The sequence below is a fragment of the Pongo pygmaeus genome, chromosome 23, assembly GCF_028885625.2.
Source record: "Pongo pygmaeus isolate AG05252 chromosome 23, NHGRI_mPonPyg2-v2.0_pri, whole genome shotgun sequence".
In the NCBI taxonomy this organism is placed as follows: domain Eukaryota; kingdom Metazoa; phylum Chordata; class Mammalia; order Primates; family Hominidae; genus Pongo; species Pongo pygmaeus.
In genome coordinates, this window is record NC_085931.1 from 24,645,552 (window position 1) to 24,663,006 (window position 17,455).

The following is a 17,455-nucleotide window of genomic DNA, read 5'->3' on the forward strand; positions in this document are numbered from 1 at the left end:
GCCTATGCTGGAAAAGGAAATATCTTCACATAAAAACTGAACAGAAGCATTCTCAGAAACTTCTTTGTGTTGAGTGCATTCAACTCACAGAATTGAACTTACCTGTAGAAAGAGCAGTTTTGAAACACTCTTTTGGTAAAATCTGCAAGTGGTTATTTGGAGCACTTCGAGGCCTGTGCTGGGATATGGAATATCCTCACGTGAAAACTACAGAGAAGCAGTCTCAGAAAGTTCTTCACGATGCATTCATTAAACTCACAGAGTTGAACCTTCCTTTTGATAGAACAGTTTTGAAACACTCTTTTTGTAGAATCTGCAAGACGATATTTGGAGCGTTTTGAGGCCTATGCTGGAAAAGGAAATATCTTCACCTAAAAACTAGACAGAAGCATTCTCAGAAACTTCTGTGTGATGAGTGCATTCAACTCACAGACTTGAACGTTTCTTTTGATAGAACAGTTTGGAAACATTACGTTTGTAGAATCTGCAAGTGTTTATTCGGAGCACCTTGTGGCCTATGTTGGAAAAGGAAATATCTTCACATAAAAACTATAGAGAAGGATTCTCAGAAACTTCTTTGTGATGAGTTCATTCAACTCACAGAGTTGAACCTACCAATTGATAGAGAAGTTTGGAAACACTCTTTTTGTAGAATCTGCAAGTGGATATTTGGAGCCGTTTGAGGCCTATGCTGGAAAAGGAAATATCTTCACATAAAAACTGAACAGAAGCATTCTCAGAAACTTCTTTGTGTTGAGTGCATTCAACTCACAGACTTCAACTTACCTGTAGAAAGAGCAGTTTTGAAACACTCTTTTGGTAAAATCTGCAAGTGGTTATTTGGAGCACTTCGAGGCCTGTGCTGGGATATGGAATATCTTCACCTAAAAACTACAGAGAAGCATTCTCAGAAAGTTCATCACGATGCATTCATTCAACTCACAGAGTTGAACCTTCCTTTTGATAGAACAGTTTTGAAACACTCTTTTTGTAGAATCTGCAAGAGGATATTTGGAGCGTTTTGAGGCCTATGCTGGAAAAGGAAATATCTTCATATAAAAACTAGACGGAAGCATTCTCTGAAACTTCTTTGTGATGAGTGCATTCAACTCACTGACTTGAAGCTTCCTTTGGAAAGAGCAGTTTGGAAACACTCTTCTTATAGAATCTTCAACTGGATATTTGAAGCGCTTTGAGGCCTATGCTGGGACATGAAATCTCTTCACCTAAAAACTAGACAGAAGCATTCTGAGAAACTTCTTTGCAATGAGTGCATTCAACTCACAGACTTGAACTTACCTATAGAAAGAGCAGTTTTGAAACACTCTTTTGGTAAAATCTGCAAGTGGTTATTTGGAGCACTTAGAGGCCTGTGCTGGGATATGGAATATCTTCAACTAAAAACTACAGAGAAGCATTCTCAGAAAGTTCTTCACGATGCATTCATTCAACTCACAGAGTTGAACCCTCCTTTTGATAGAACAGTTTTGAAACACTCTTTTTGTAGAATCTCCAAGAGGATACTTGGAGCGTTTTCAGGCCTATGCTGGAAAAGGAAATATCTTCATATAAAAACTAGACGGAAGCATTCTCTGAAACTTCTTTGTGATGAGTGCATTCAACTCACAGACTTGAAGCTTCCTTTGGAAAGACGAGTTTGGAAACACTCTTCTTATAGAATCTTCAAGTGGATATTTGGAGCGCTTTGAGGCCTATGCTGGGACATGAAATCTCTTCACCTAAAAACTAGGCAGAAGCATTCTCAGAAACTTCTGTGTGATGAGTGCATTCAACTCACAGATTTGAACGTTTCTTTTGATAGAACAGTTTGGAAACATTACGTTTGTAGAATCTGCAAGTGTTTATTCGGAGCACCTTGAGGCCTATGTTGGAAAAGGAAATATCTTCACATAAAAACTAGAGAGAAGGATTCTCAGAAACTTCTTTGTGATGAGTTCATTCAACTCACAGAGTTGAACCTACCAATTGATAGAGAAGTTTGGAAACACTCTTTTTGTAGAATCTGCAAGTGGATATTTGGAGCCGTTTGAGGGCTATGCTGGAAAAGGAAATATCTTCACATAAAAACTGAACAGAAGCATTCTCAGAAACTTCTTTGTGTTGAGTGCATTCAAGTCACAGACTTAAACTTACCTTTAGAAAGAGCAGTTTTGAAACACTCTTTTGGTAAAATCTGCAAGTGGTTATTTGGAGCACTTCGAGGCCTGTGCTGGGATATGGAATATCTTCACCTAAAAACTACAGAGAAGCATTCTCAGAAAGTCCTTCACGATACATTCATTTAACTCACAGAGTTGAACCTTCCTTTTGATAGAACAGTTTTGAAACACTCTTTTTGTAGAATCTGCAAGAGGATATTTGGTGCGTTTTGAGGCCTATGCTGGAAAAGGAAATATCTTCATATAAAAACTAGACGGAAGCATTCTCTGAAACTTCTTTGTGATGAGTGCATTCAACTCACAGACTTGAAGCTTCCTTTGGGAAGAGCAGTTTGGAAACACTCTTCTTATAGAATCTTCAAGTGGATATTTGGAGCGCTTTGAGGCCTCTGCTGGGACATGAAATCTCTTCACCTAAAAAATAGACAGAAGCATTCTCAGAAACTTCTGTGTGATGAGTGCATTCAACTCACAGACTTGAACGTTTCTTTTGATAGAACAGTTTGGAAACATTACGTTTGTAGAATCTGCAAGTGTTTATTCGGAGCACCTTGAGGCCTATGTTGGAAAAGAAAATATCTTCACATAAAAACTAGAGAGAAGGATTCTCAGAAACTTCTTTGTGATGAGTTCATTCAACTCACAGAGTTGAACTTACCAATTGACAGAGAAGTTTGGAAACACTCTTTTTGTAGAATCTGCAAGTGGATATTTGGAGCCGTTTGAGGCCTATGCTGGAAAAGGAAATATCTTCACATAAAAACTGAACAGAAGCATTCTCAGAAACTTCTTTGTGTTGAGTGCATTCAACTCACAGACTTCAACTTACCTGTAGAAAGAGCAGTTTTGAAACACTCTTTAGGTAAAATCTGCAAGTGGTTATTTCGAGCACTTCGAGGCCTGTGCTGGGATATGGAATATCTTCACCTAAAAACTACAGAGAAGCATTCTCAGAAAGTTCTTCACGATGCATTCATTCAACTCACAGAGTTGAACCTTCCTTTTGATAGAACAGTTTCGAAACACTCTTTTTGTAGAATCTGCAAGAGGATATTTTGAGCGTTTTGAGGCCTATGCTGGAAAAGGAAATATCTTCACCTAAAAACTAGACAGAAGCATTCTCAGAAACTTCTGTGTGATGAGTGCATTCAACTCACAGACTTGAACGTTTCTTTTGATAGAACAGTTTGGAAACATTACGTTTGTAGAATCTGCAAGTGTTTATTCGGAGCACCTTGAGGCCTATGTTGGAAAAGGTAATATCTTCACATAAAAACTAGAGAGAAGGATTCTCAGAAACTTCTTTGTGATGAGTTCATTCAACTCACAGAGTTGAACCTACCAATTGATAGAGAAGTTTGGAAACACTCTTTTTGTAGAATCTGCAAGTGGATATTTGGAGCCGTTTGAGGCCTATGCTGGAAAAGGAAATATCTTCACATAAAAACTGAACAGAAGCATTCTCAGAAACTTCTTTGTGTTGAGTGCATTCAACTCACAGACTTGAACTTACCTGTAGAAAGAGCAGTTTTGAAACACTCTTTTGGTAAAATCTGCAAGTGGTTATTTGGAGCACTTCGAGGCCTGTGCTGGGATATGGAATATCTTCACCTAAAAACTACAGAGAAGCATTCTCAGAAAGTTCTTCATGATGCATTCATTCAACTCACAGAGTTGAACGTTCCTTTTGATAGAACAGTTTTGAAACACTCTTTTTGTAGAATCTGCAAGAGGATATTTGGAGCGTTTTGAGGCCTATGCTGGGAAAGGAAATATCTTCACCTAAAAACTAGACAGAAGCATTCTCAGAAACTTCTGTGTGATGAGTGCATTCAACTCAGCGACTTGAACGTTTCTTTTGATAGAACAGTTTGGAAACATTACGTTTGTAGAATCTGCAAGTGTTTATTCGGAGCACCTTGAGGCCTATGTTGGAAAAGGAAATATCTTCACATAAAAACTAGAGAGAAGGATTCTCAGAAACTTCTTTGTGATGAGTTCATTCAACTCACAGAGTTGAACCTACCAATTGATAGAGAAGTTTGGAAACACTCTTTTTGTAGAATCTGCAAGTGGATATTTGGAGCCGTTTGAGGCCTATGCTGGAAAAGGAAATATCTTCACATAAAAACTGAACAGAAGCATTCTCAGAAACTTCTTTGTGTTGAGTGCATTCAACTCACAGACTTGAACTTACCTGTAGAAAGAGCAGTTTTGAAACACTCTTTTGGTAAAATCTGCAAGTGGTTATTTGCAGCACTTCGAGGCCTGTGCTGGGATATGGAATATCTTCACCTAAAAACTACAGAGAAGCATTCTCAGAAAGTTCTTCACGATGCATTCATTCAACTCACAGAGTTGAACCTTCCTTTTGACAGAACTGTTTTGAAACATTCTTTTTGTAGAATCTGCAAGAGGATATTTGGAGCGTTTTGAGGCCTATGCTGGAAAAGGAAATATCTTCATATAAAAACTAGACGGAAGCATTCTCTGAAACTTTTTGTGATGAGTGCATTCAACTCACAGTCTTGAAGCTTCCTTTGGAAAGAGCAGTTTGGAAACACTCTTCTTATAGAATTTTCAAGTGGATATTTGAAGCGCTTTGAGGCCTATGCTGGGACATGAAATCTCTTCACCTAAAAACTAGACAGAAGCATTCTGAGAAACTTCTTTGCAATGAGTGCATTCAACTCACAGACTTGAACGTTTCTTTTGATAGAACAGTTTGGAAACTTTACGTTTGTAGAATCTGCAAGTGTTTATTCGGAGAACCTTGGGGCCTATGTTGGAAAAGGAAATATCTTCACATAAAAACTAGAGAGAAGGATTCTCAGAAACATCTTTGTGATGAGTTCATTCAACTCACAGAGTTGAACCTACCAATTGATAGAGAAGTTTGGAAACACTCTTTCTGTAGAATCTGCAAGTGGATATTTGGAGCCGTTTGAGGCCTATGCTGGAAAAGGAAATATCTTCACATAAAAACTGAACAGAAGCATTCTCAGAAACTTCTTTGTGTTGAGTGCATTCAACTCACAGACTTGAACTTACCTGTAGAAAGAGCAGTTTTGAAACACTCTTTTGGTAAAATCTGCAAGTGGTTATTTGGAGCACTTCGAGGCCTGTGCTGGGATATGGAATATCTTCACCCAAAAACTACAGAGAAGCATTCTCAGAAAGTTCTTCATGATGCATTCATTCAACTCACAGAGTTGAACCTTCCTTTTGATAGAACAGTTTTGAAACACTCTTTTTGTAGAATCTGCAAGAGGATATTTGGAGCGTTTTGAGGCCTATGCTGGAAAAGGAAATATCTTCAGCTAAAAACTAGACAGAAGCATTCTCAGAAACTTCTGTATGATGAGTGCTTTCATCTCACAGACTTGAACGTTTCTTTTGATAGAACAGTTTTGAAACATTACTTTTGTAGAATCTGCAAGTGTTTATTTGGAGCACCTTGAGGCCTATGTTGGAAAAGGAAATATCTTCACATAAAAACTAGAGAGAAGGATTCTCAGAAACTTCTTTGTGATGAGTTCATTCAACTCACAGAGTTGAACCTACCAATTGATAGAGAAGTTTGGAAACACTCTTTTTGTAGAACCTGCAAGTGGATATTTGGAGCCGTTTGAGGCCTATGCTGGAAAAGGAAATATCTTCACATAAAAACTGAACAGAAGCATTCTCAGAAACTTCTTTGTGTTGAGTGCATTCAACTCACAGACTTGAACTTACCTATAGAAAGAGCAGTTTTGAAACACTCTTTTGGTAAAATCTGCAAGTGGTTATTTGGAGCACTTAGAGGCCTGTGCTGGGATATGGAATATCTTCAACTAAAAACTACAGAGAAGCATTCTCAGAAAGTTCTTCACGATGCATTCATTCAACTCACAGAGTTGAACCTTCCTTTTGATAGAACAGTTTTGAAACACTCTTTTTGTAGAATCTCCAAGAGGATACTTGGAGCGTTTTCAGACCTATGCTGGAAAAGGAAATATCTTCATATAAAAACTAGACGGAAGCATTCTCTGAAACTTCTTTGTGATGAGTGCATTCAACTCTCAGACTTGAAGCTTCCTTTGGAAAGAGCAGTTTGGAAACACTCTTCTTATAGAATCTTCAAGTGGATATTTGGAGCGCTTTGAGGCCTATGCTGGGACATGAAATCTCTTCACCTAAAAACTAGGCAGAAGCATTCTCAGAAACTTCTGTGTGATGAGTGCATTCAACTCACAGATTTGAACGTTTCTTTTGATAGAACAGTTTGGAAACATTACGTTTGTAGAATCTGCAAGTGTTTATTCGGAGCACCTTGAGGCCTATGTTGGAAAAGGAAATATCTTCACATAAAAACTAGAGAGAAGGATTCTCAGAAACTTCTTTGTGATGAGTTCATTCAACTCACAGAGTTGAACCTACCAATTGATAGAGAAGTTTGGAAACACTCTTTTTGTAGAATGTGCAAGTGGATATTTGGAGCCGTTTGAGGGCTATGCTGGAAAAGGAAATATCTTCACATAAAAACTGAACAGAAGCATTCTCAGAAACTTCTTTGTGTTGAGTGCATTCAAGTCACAGACTTGAACTTACCTATAGAAAGAGCAGTTTTGAAACACTCTTTTGGTAAAATCTGCAAGTGGTTATTTGGAGCACTTCGAGGCCTGTGCTGGGATATGGAATATCTTCACCTAAAAACTACAGAGAAGCATTCTCAGAAAGTCCTTCACGATACATTCATTCAACTCACAGAGTTGAACCTTCCTTTTGATAGAACAGTTTTGAAACACTCTTTTTGTAGAATCTGCAAGAGGATATTTGGAGCGTTTTGAGGTCTATGCTGGAAAAGGAAATATCTTCATATAAAAACTAGACGGAAGCATTCTCTGAAACTTCTTTGTGATGAGTGCATTCAACTCACAGACTTGAAGCTTCCTTTGGAAAGAGCAGTTTGGAAACACTCTTCTTATAGAATCTTCAAGTGGATATTTGGAGCGCTTTGAGGCCTCTGCTGGGACATGAAATCTCTTCACCTAAAAACTAGACAGAAGCATTCTCAGAAACTTCTGTGTGATGAGTGCATTCAACTCACAGACTTGAACGTTTCTTTTGATAGAACAGTTTGGAAACATTACGTTTGTAGAATCTGCAAGTGTTTATTCGGAGCACCTTGAGGCCTATGTTGGAAAAGGAAATATCTTCACATAAAAACTAGAGAGAAGGATTCTCAGAAACTTCTTTGTGATGAGTTCATACAACTCACAGAGTTGAACTTACCAATTGACAGAGAAGTTTGGAAACACTCTTTTTGTAGAATCTGCAAGTGGATATTTGGAGCCGTTTGAGGCCTATGCTGGAAAAGGAAATATCTTCACATAAAAACTGAACAGAAGCATTCTCAGAAACTTCTTTGTGTTGAGTGCATTCAACTCACAGACTTGAACTTACCTGTAGAAAGAGCAGTTTTGAAACACTCTTTTGGTAAAATCTGCAAGTGGTTATTTGGAGCACTTCGAGGCCTGTGCTGGGATATGGAATATCTTCACCTAAAAACTACAGAGAAGCATTCTCAGAAAGTTCTTCACGATGCATTCATTCAACTCACAGAGTTGAACCTTTCTTTTGATAGAACAGTTTTGAAACACTCTTTTTGTAGAATCTGCAAGAGGATATTTGGAGCGTTTTGAGGCCTATGCTGGAAAAGGAAATATCTTCACCTAAAAACTAGACAGAAGCATTCTCAGAAACTTCTGTGTGATGAGTGCATTCAACTCAGTGACTTGAACGTTTCTTTTGATAGAACAGTTTGGAAACATTACGTTTGTAGAATCTGCAAGTGTTTATTCGGAGCACCTTGAGGCCTATGTTGGAAAAGGAAATATCTTCACATAAAAACTAGAGAGAAGGATTCTCAGAAACTTCTTTGTGATGAGTCCATTCAACTCACAGAGTTGAACCTACCAATTGATAGAGAAGTTTGGAAACACTCTTTTTGTAGAATCTGCAAGTGGATATTTGGAGCCGTTTGTGGCCTATGCTGGAAAAGGAAATATCTTCACATAAAAACTGAACAGAAGCATTCTCAGAAACTTCTTTGTGTTGAGTGCATTCAACTCACAGACTTGAACATACCTGTAGAAAGAGCAGTTTTGAAACACTCTTTTGGTAAAATCTGCAAGTGGTTATTTGGAGCACTTCGAGACCTGTGCTGGGATATGGAATATCTTCACCTAAAAACTACAGAGAAGCATTCTCAGAAAGTTCTTCACGATGCATTCATTCAACTCACAGAGTTGAACCTTCCTTTTGATAGAACAGTTTTGAAACACTCTTTTTGTAGAATCTGCAAGAGGATATTTGGAGCGTTTTGAGGCCTATGCTGGAAAAGGAAATATCTTCACCTAAAAACTAGAGAGAAGCATTCTCAGAAACTTCTGTGTGATGAGTGCATTCAACTCACAGACTTGAACGTTTCTTTTGATAGAACAGTTTGGAAACATTACGTTTGTAGAATCTGCAAGTGTTTATTCGGAGCACCTTGAGGCCTATGTTGGAAAAGGAAATATCTTCACATAAAAACTAGAGAGAAGGATTCTCAGAAACTTCTTTGTGATGAGTTCATTCAACTCACAGAGTTGAACCTACCAATTGATAGAGAAGTTTGGAAACACTCTTTTTGTAGAATCTGCAAGTGGATATTTGGAGCCGTTTGAGGCCTAGGCTGGAAAAGGAAATATCTTCAGATAAAAGCTGAACAGAAGCATTCTCAGAAACTTCTGTGTGATGAGTGCATTCAACTCACAGACTTGAACGTTTCTTTTGATAGAACAGTTTGGAAACATTACGTTTGTAGAATCTGCAAGTGTTTATTCGGAGCACCTTGAGGCCTATGTTGGAAAAGGAAATATCTTCGCATTAAAACTAGAGAGAAGGATTCTCAGAAACTTCTTTGTTATGAGTTCATTCAACTCACAGAGTTGAACCTACCAATTGATAGAGAAGTTTGGAAACACTCTTTTTGTAGAATCTGCAAGTGGATATTTGGAGCCGTTTGAGGCCTATGCTGGAAAAGGAAATATCTTCACATAAAAACTGAACAGAAGCATTCTCAGAAACTTCTTTGGTTGAGTGCATTCAACTCACAGACTTGAACTTACCTATAGAAAGAGCAGTTTTGAAACACTCTTTTGGTAAAATCTGCAAGTGGTTATTTGGAGCACTTCGAGGCCTGTGCTGGGATATGGAATATCTTCACCTAAAAACTACAGAGAAGCATTCTCAGAAAGTTCTTCATGATGCATTCACTCAACTCACAGAGTTGAACCTTCCTTTTGATAGAACAGTTTTGAAACACTCTTTTTGTAGAATCTGCAAGAGGATATTTGGAGCGTTTTGAGGCCTATGCTGGAAAAGGAAATATCTTCACCTAAAAACTAGACAGAAGCATTCTCAGAAACTTCTGTGTGATGAGTGCATTCAACTCACAGACTTGAACGTTTCTATTGATAGAACAGTTTGGAAACATTACGTTTGTAGAATCTGCAAGTGTTTATTCGGAGCACATTGAGGCGTATGTTGGAAAAGGAAATATCTTCACATAAAAACTAGAGAGAAGGATTCTCAGAAACTTCTTTGTGATGAGTTCATTCAACTCACAGAGTTGAACCTACCAATTGATAGAGAAGTTAGGAAACACCCTTTTTGTAGAATCTGCAAGTGGATATTTGGAGCCGTTTGAGGCCTATGCGGGAAAAGGAAATATCTTCACATAAAAACTGAACATAAGCATTCTCAGAAACTTCTTTGTGTTGAGTGCATTCAACTCACAGACTTGAACTTACCTATAGAAAGAGCAGTTTTGAAACACTCTTTTGGTCAAATCTGCAAGTGGTTATTTGGAGCACTTCGAGGCCTGTGCTGGGATGTGGAATATCTTCACCTAAAAACTACAGAGAAGCATTCTCAGAAAGTTCTTCATGATGCATTCATTCAACTCACAGAGTTGAACCTTCCTTTTGATAGAACAGCTTTGAAACACTCTTTTTGTAGAATCTGCAAGAGGATATTTGGAGCGTTTTGAGGCCTATGCTGCAAAAGGAAATATCTTCACATAAAAACTAGACGGAAGCATTCTCTGAAACTTCTTTGTGATGAGTGCATTCAACTCACAGAATTGAAGCTTCCTGTGGAAAGAGCAGTTTGGAAACACTCTTCTTATAGAATCTTCAAGTGGATATTTGAAGCGCTTTGAGGCCAATGCTGGGACATGAAATCTCTTCACCTAAAAACTAGACAGAAGCATTCTGAGAAACTTCTTTGCAATGAGTGCATTCAACTCACAGACTTGAACGTTTCTTTTGATAGAACAGTTTGGAAACATTACGTTTGTAGAATCTGCAAGTGTTTATTCGGAGCACCTTGAGGCCTATGATGGAAAAGGAAATATCTTCACCTAAAAACTAGACCGAAGCATTCTCAGAAACTTCTGTGTGATGAGTGCATTCAACTCAGCGACTTGAACGTTTCTTTTGATAGAACAGTTTGGAAACATTACGTTTGTAGAATCTGCAAGTGTTTATTCGGAGCACCTTGAGGCCTATGTTGGAAAAGGAAATATCTTCACATAAAAACTAGAGAGAAGGATTCTCAGAAACTTCTTTGTGATGAGTCCATTCAACTCACAGAGTTGAACCTACCAATTGATAGAGAAGTTTGGAAACACTCTTTTTGTAGAATCTGCAAGTGGATATTTGGAGCCGTTTGAGGCCTATGCTGGAAAAGGAAATATCTTCACATAAAAACTGAACAGAAGCATTCTCAGAAACTTCTTTGTGTTGAGTGCATTCAACTCACAGACTTGAACCTACCTGTAGAAAGAGCAGTTTTGAAACACTCTTTTGGTAAAATCTGCAAGTGGTTATTTGGAGCACTTCGAGGCCTGTGCTGGGATATGGAATATCTTCACCTAAAAACTACAGAGAAGCATTCTCAGAAAGTTCTTCACGATGCATTCATTCAACTCACAGAGTTGAACCTTCCTTTTGATAGAACAGTTTTGAAACACTCTTTTTGTAGAATCTGCAAGAGGATATTTGGAGCGTTTTGAGGCCTATGCTGGAAAAGGAAATATCTTCACCTAAAAACTAGACAGAAGCATTCTCAGAAACTTCTGTGTGATGAGTGCATTCAACTCACAGATTTGAACGTTTCTTTTGATAGAACAGTTTGGAAACATTACATTTGTAGAATCTGCAAGTGTTTATTCGGAGCACCTTGAGGCCTATGTTGGAAAAGGAAATATCTTCACATAAAAACTAGAGAGAAGGATTCTCAGAAACTTCTTTGTGATGAGTTCATTCAACTCACAGAGTTGAACCTACCAATTGATAGAGAAGTTTGGAAACACTCTTTTTGTAGAATCTGCAAGTGGATATTTGGAGCCGTTTGAGGCCTATGCTGGAAAAGGAAATATCTTCACATAAAAACTGAACAGAAGCATTCTCAGAAACTTCTTTTGTTGAGTGCATTCAAGTCACAGACTTGAACTTACCTGTACAAAGAGCAGTTTTGAAACACTCTTTTGGTAATATCTGCAAGTGGTTATTTGGAGCACTTGGAGGCCTGTGCTGGGATATGGAATATCTTCACCTAAAAACTACAGAGAAGCATTCTCAGAAAGTCCTTCATGATACCTTCATTCAACTCACAGAGTTGAACCTTCCTTTTGATAGAACAGTTTTGAAACACTCTTTTTGTAGAATCTGCAAGAGGATATTTGGAGCGTTTTGAGGCCTATGCTGGAAAAGGAAATATCTTCACATAAAAACTAGACGGAAGCATTCTCTGAAACTTCTTTGTGATGAGTGCATTCAACTCACAGACTTGAAGCTTCCTTTGGAAAGAGCAGTTTGGAAACACTCTTCTTATAGAATCTTCAAGTGGATATTTGGAGCGCTTTGAGGCCTCTGCTGGGACATGAAATCTCTTCACCTAAAAACTAGACAGAAACATTCTCAGAAACTTCTTTGTGATGAGTGCATTCAACTCACAGACTTGAACGTTTCTTTTGATAAAACAGTTTGGAAACATTACGTTTGTAGAATCTGCAAGTGTTTATTCGGAGCACCTTGAGGCCTATGTTGGAAAAGGAAATATCTTCACATAAAAACTAGAGAGAAGGATTCTCAGAAACTTCTTTGTGATGAGTTCATTCAACTCACAGAGTTGAACCTACCAATTGATAGAGAAGTTTGGAAACACTCTTTTTGTAGAATCTGCAAGTGGATATTTGGAGCCGTTTGAGGCCTATGCTGGAAAAGGAAATATCTTCACATAAAAACTGAACAGAAGCATTCTCAGAAACTTCTTTGTGTTGAGTGCATTCAACTCACAGACTTGAACTTACCTATAGAAAGAGCAGTTTTGAAACACTCTTTTGGTAAAATCTGCAAGTGGTTATTTGGAGCACTTCGAGGCCTGTGCTGGGATATGGAATATCTTCACCTAAAAACTACAGAGAAGCATTCTCAGAAAGTTCTTCACGATGCATTCATTCAACTCACAGAGTTGAACCTTCCTTTTGATAGAACAGTTTTGAAACACTCTTTTTGTAGAATCTGCAAGAGGATATTTGGAGCGTTTTGAGGCCTATGCTGGAAAAGGAAATATCTTCACCTAAAAACTAGACAGAAGCATTCTCAGAAACTTCTGTGTGATGAGTGCATTCAACTCACAGACTTGAACGTTTCTATTGATAGAACAGTTTGGAAACATTACGTTTGTAGAATCTGCAGGTGTTTATTCGGAGCACCTTGAGGCCTATGTTGGAAAAGGAAATATCTTCACATAAAAACTAGAGAGAAGGATTCTCAGAAACTTCTTTGTGATGAGTTCATTCAACTCACAGAGTTGAACCTACCAATTGATAGAGAAGTTTGGAAACACCCTTTTTGTAGAATCTGCAAATGGATATTTGGAGCCGTTTGAGGCCTATGCTGGAAAAGGAAATATCTTCACATAAAAACTGAACAGAAGCATTCTCAGAAACTTCTTTGTGTTGAGTGCATTCAACTCACAGACTTGAACTTACCTGTAGAAAGAGCAGTTTTGAAACACTCTTTTGGTAAAATCTGCAAGTGGTTATTTGGAGCACTTCGAGGCCTGTGCTGGGATATGGAATATCTTCACGTAAAAACTACAGAGAAGCAATCTCAGAAAGTTCTTCACGATGCATTCATTCAACTCACAGAGTTGAACCTTCCTTTTGATAGAACAGTTTTGAAACACTCTTTTTGTAGAATCTGCAAGAGGATATTTGGAGCGTTTTGAGGCCTATGCTGGAAAAGGAAATATCTTCATATAAAAACTAGACGGAAGCATTCTCTGAAACTTCTTTGTGATGAGTGCATTCAACTCACTGACTTGAAGCTTCCTTTGGAAAGAGCAGTTTGGAAACACTCTTCTTATAGAATCTTCAAGTGGATATTTGAAGCGCTTTGAGGCCTATGCTGGGACATGAAATCTCTTCACCTAAAAACTAGACAGAAGCATTCTGAGAAACTTCTTTGCAATGAGTGCATTCAACTCACAGACTTGAACGTTTCTTTTGATAGAACAGTTTGGAAACTTTACGTTTGTAGAATCTGCAAGTGTTTATTCGGAGCACCTTGAGGCCTATGTTGGAAAAGGAAATATCTTCACATAAAAACTAGAGAGAAGGATTCTCAGAAACATCTTTGTGATGAGTTCATTCAACTCACAGAGTTGAACCTCCCAATTGATAGAGAAGTTTGGAAACACTCTTTCTGTAGAATCTGCAAGTGGATATTTGGAGCCGTTTGAGGCCTATGCTGGAAAAGGAAATATCTTCACATAAAAACTGAACAGAAGCATTCTCAGAAACTTCTTTGTGTTGAGTGCATTCAACTCACAGACTTGAACTTACCTGTAGAAAGAGCAGTTTTGAAACACTCTTTTGGTAAAATCTGCAAGTGGTTATTTGGAGCACTTCGAGGCCTGTGCTGGGATATGGAATATCTTCACCCAAAAACTACAGAGAAGCATTCTCAGAAAGTTCTTCATGATGCATTCATTCAACTCACAGAGTTGAACCTTCCTTTTGATAGAACAGTTTTGAAACACTCTTTTTGTAGAATCTGCAAGAGGATATTTGGAGCGTTTTGAGGCCTATGCTGGAAAAGGAAATATCTTCAGCTAAAAACTAGACAGAAGCATTCTCAGAAACTTCTGTATGATGAGTGCATTCAACTCACAGACTTGAACGTTTCTTTTGATAGAACAGTTTTGAAACATTACTTTTGTAGAATCTGCAAGTGTTTATTCGGAGCACCTTGAGGCCTATGTTGGAAAAGGAAATATCTTCACATAAAAACTAGAGAGAAGGATTCTCAGAAACTTCTTTGTGATGAGTTCAGTCAACTCACAGAGTTGAACCTACCAATTGATAGAGAAGTTTGGAAACACTCTTTTTGTAGAACCTGCAAGTGGATATTTGGAGCCGTTTGAGGCCTATGCTGGAAAAAGGAAATATCTTCACATAAAAACTGAACAGAAGCATTCTCAGAAACTTCTTTGTGTTGAGTGCATTCAACTCACAGACTTGAAATTACCTATAGAAAGAGCAGTTTTGAAACACTCTTTTGGTAAAATCTGCAAGTGGTTATTTGGAGCACTTAGAGGCCTGTGCTGGGATATGGAATATCTTCAACTAAAAACTACAGAGAAGCATTCTCAGAAAGTTCTTCGCGATGCATTCATTCAACTCACAGAGTTGAACCTTCCTTTTGATAGAACAGTTTTGAAACACTCTTTTTGTAGAATCTCCAAGAGGATATTTGGAGCGTTTTCAGGCCTATGCGGGAAAAGGAAATATCTTCATATAAAAACTAGACGGAAGCATTCTCTGAAACTTCTTTGTGATGAGTGCATTCAACTCTCAGACTTGTAGCTTCCTTTGGAAAGAGCAGTTTGGAAACACTCTTCTTATTGAATCTTCAAGTGGATATTTGGAGCGCTTTGAGGCCTATGCTGGGACATGAAATCTCTTCACCTAAAAACTAGGCAGAAGCATTCTCAGAAACTTCTGTGTGATGAGTGCATTCAACTCACAGATTTGAACGTTTCTTTTAATAGAACAGTTTGGAAACATTACGTTTGTAGAATCTGCAAGTGTTTATTCGGAGCACCTTGAGGCCTATGTTGGAAAAGGAAATATCTTCACATAAAAACTAGAGAGAAGGATTCTCAGAAACTTCTTTGTGATGAGTTCATTCAACTCACAGAGTTGAACCTACCAATTGATAGAGAAGTTTGGAAACACTCTTTTTGTAGAATCTGCAAGTGGATATTTGGAGCTGTTTGAGGGCTATGCTGGAAAAGGAAATATCTTCACATAAAAACTGAACAGAAGCATTCTCAGAAACTTCTTTTTGTTGAGTGCATTCAAGTCACAGACTTGAACTTACCTATAGAAAGAGCAGTTTTGAAACACACTTTTGGTAAAATCTGCATGTGGTTATTTGGAGCACTTCGAGGCCTGTGCTGGGATATGGAATATCTTCACCTAAAAACTACAGAGAAGCATTCTCAGAAAGTCCTTCATGATACCTTCATTCAACTCACAGAGTTGAACCTTCCTTTTGATAGAACAGTTTTGAAACACTCTTTTTGTAGAATCTGCAAGAGGATATTTGGAGCACTTCGAGGCCTGTGCTGGGATATGGAATATCTTCACCTAAAAACTACAGAGAAGCATTCTCAGAAAGTTCTTCACGATGCATTCATTCAACTCACAGAGTTGAACGTTCCTTTTGATAGAACAGTTTTGAAACACTCTTTTTGTAGAATCTGCAAGAGGATATTTGGAGCGTTTGGAGTCCTATGCTGGAAAAGGAAATATCTTCACCTAAAAACTAGACAGAAGCATTCTCAGAAACTTCTGTGTGATGAGTGCATTCAACTCACAGACTTGAACGTTTCTTTTGATAGAACAGTTTGGAAACATTACGTTTGTAGAATCTGCAGGTGTTTATTCGGAGCACCTTGAGGCCTATGTTGGAAAAGGAAATATCTTCACATAAAAACTAGAGAGAAGGACTCTCAGAAACTTCTTTGTGATGAGTTCAATCAACTCACAGAGTTGAACCTACCAATTGATAGAGAAGTTTGGAAACACTCTTTTTGTAGAATCTGCAAGTGGATATTAGGAGCCGTTTGAGGCCTATGCTGGAAAAGGAAATATCTTCACATAAAAACTGAACAGAAGCATTCTCAGAAACTTCTTTGTGTTGAGTGCATTCAACTCACAGAATTTAACTTACCTGTAGAAAGAGCAGTTTTGAAACACTCTTTTGGTAAAATCTGCAAGTGGTTATTTGGAGCACTTCGAGGCCTGTGCTGTGATATGGAATATCCTCACGTGAAAACTACAGAGAAGCAGTCTCAGAAAGTTCTTCACGATGCATTCATTAAACTCACAGAGTTGAACCTTCCTTTTGATAGAACAGTTTTGAAACACTCTTTTTGTAGAATCTGCAAGACGATATTTGGAGCGTTTTGAGGCCTATGCTGGAAAAGGAAATATCTTCACCTAAAAACTAGACAGAAGCATTCTCAGAAACTTCTGTGTGATGAGTGCATTCAACTCACAGACTTGAACGTTTCTTTTGATAGAACAGTTTGGAAACATTACGTTTGTAGAATCTGCAAGTGTTTATTCGGAGCACCTTGAGGCCTATGTTGGAAAAGGAAATATCTTCACATAAAAACTAGAGAGAAGGATTCTCAGAAACTTCTTTGTGATGAGTTCATTCAACTCACAGAGATGAACCTACCAATTGATAGAGAAGTTTGGAAACACTCTTTTTGTAGAATCTGCAAGTGGATATTTGGAGCCGTTTGAGGCCTATGCTGGAAAAGGAAATATCTTCACATAAAAACTGAACAGAAGCATTCTCAGAAACTTCTTTGTGTTGAGTGCATTCAACTCACAGACTTGAACTTACCTGTAGAAAGAGCAGTTTTGAAACACTCTTTTGGTAAAATCTGCAAGTGGTTATTTGGAGCACTTCGAGGCCTGTGCTGGGATATGGAATATCTTCACCTAAAAACTACAGAGAAGCATTCTCAGAAAGTTCATCACGATGCATTCATTCAACTCACAGAGTTGAACCTTCCTTTTGATAGAACAGTTTTGAAACACTCTTTTTGTAGAATCTGCAAGAGGATATTTGGAGCGTTTTGAGGCCTATGCTGGAAAA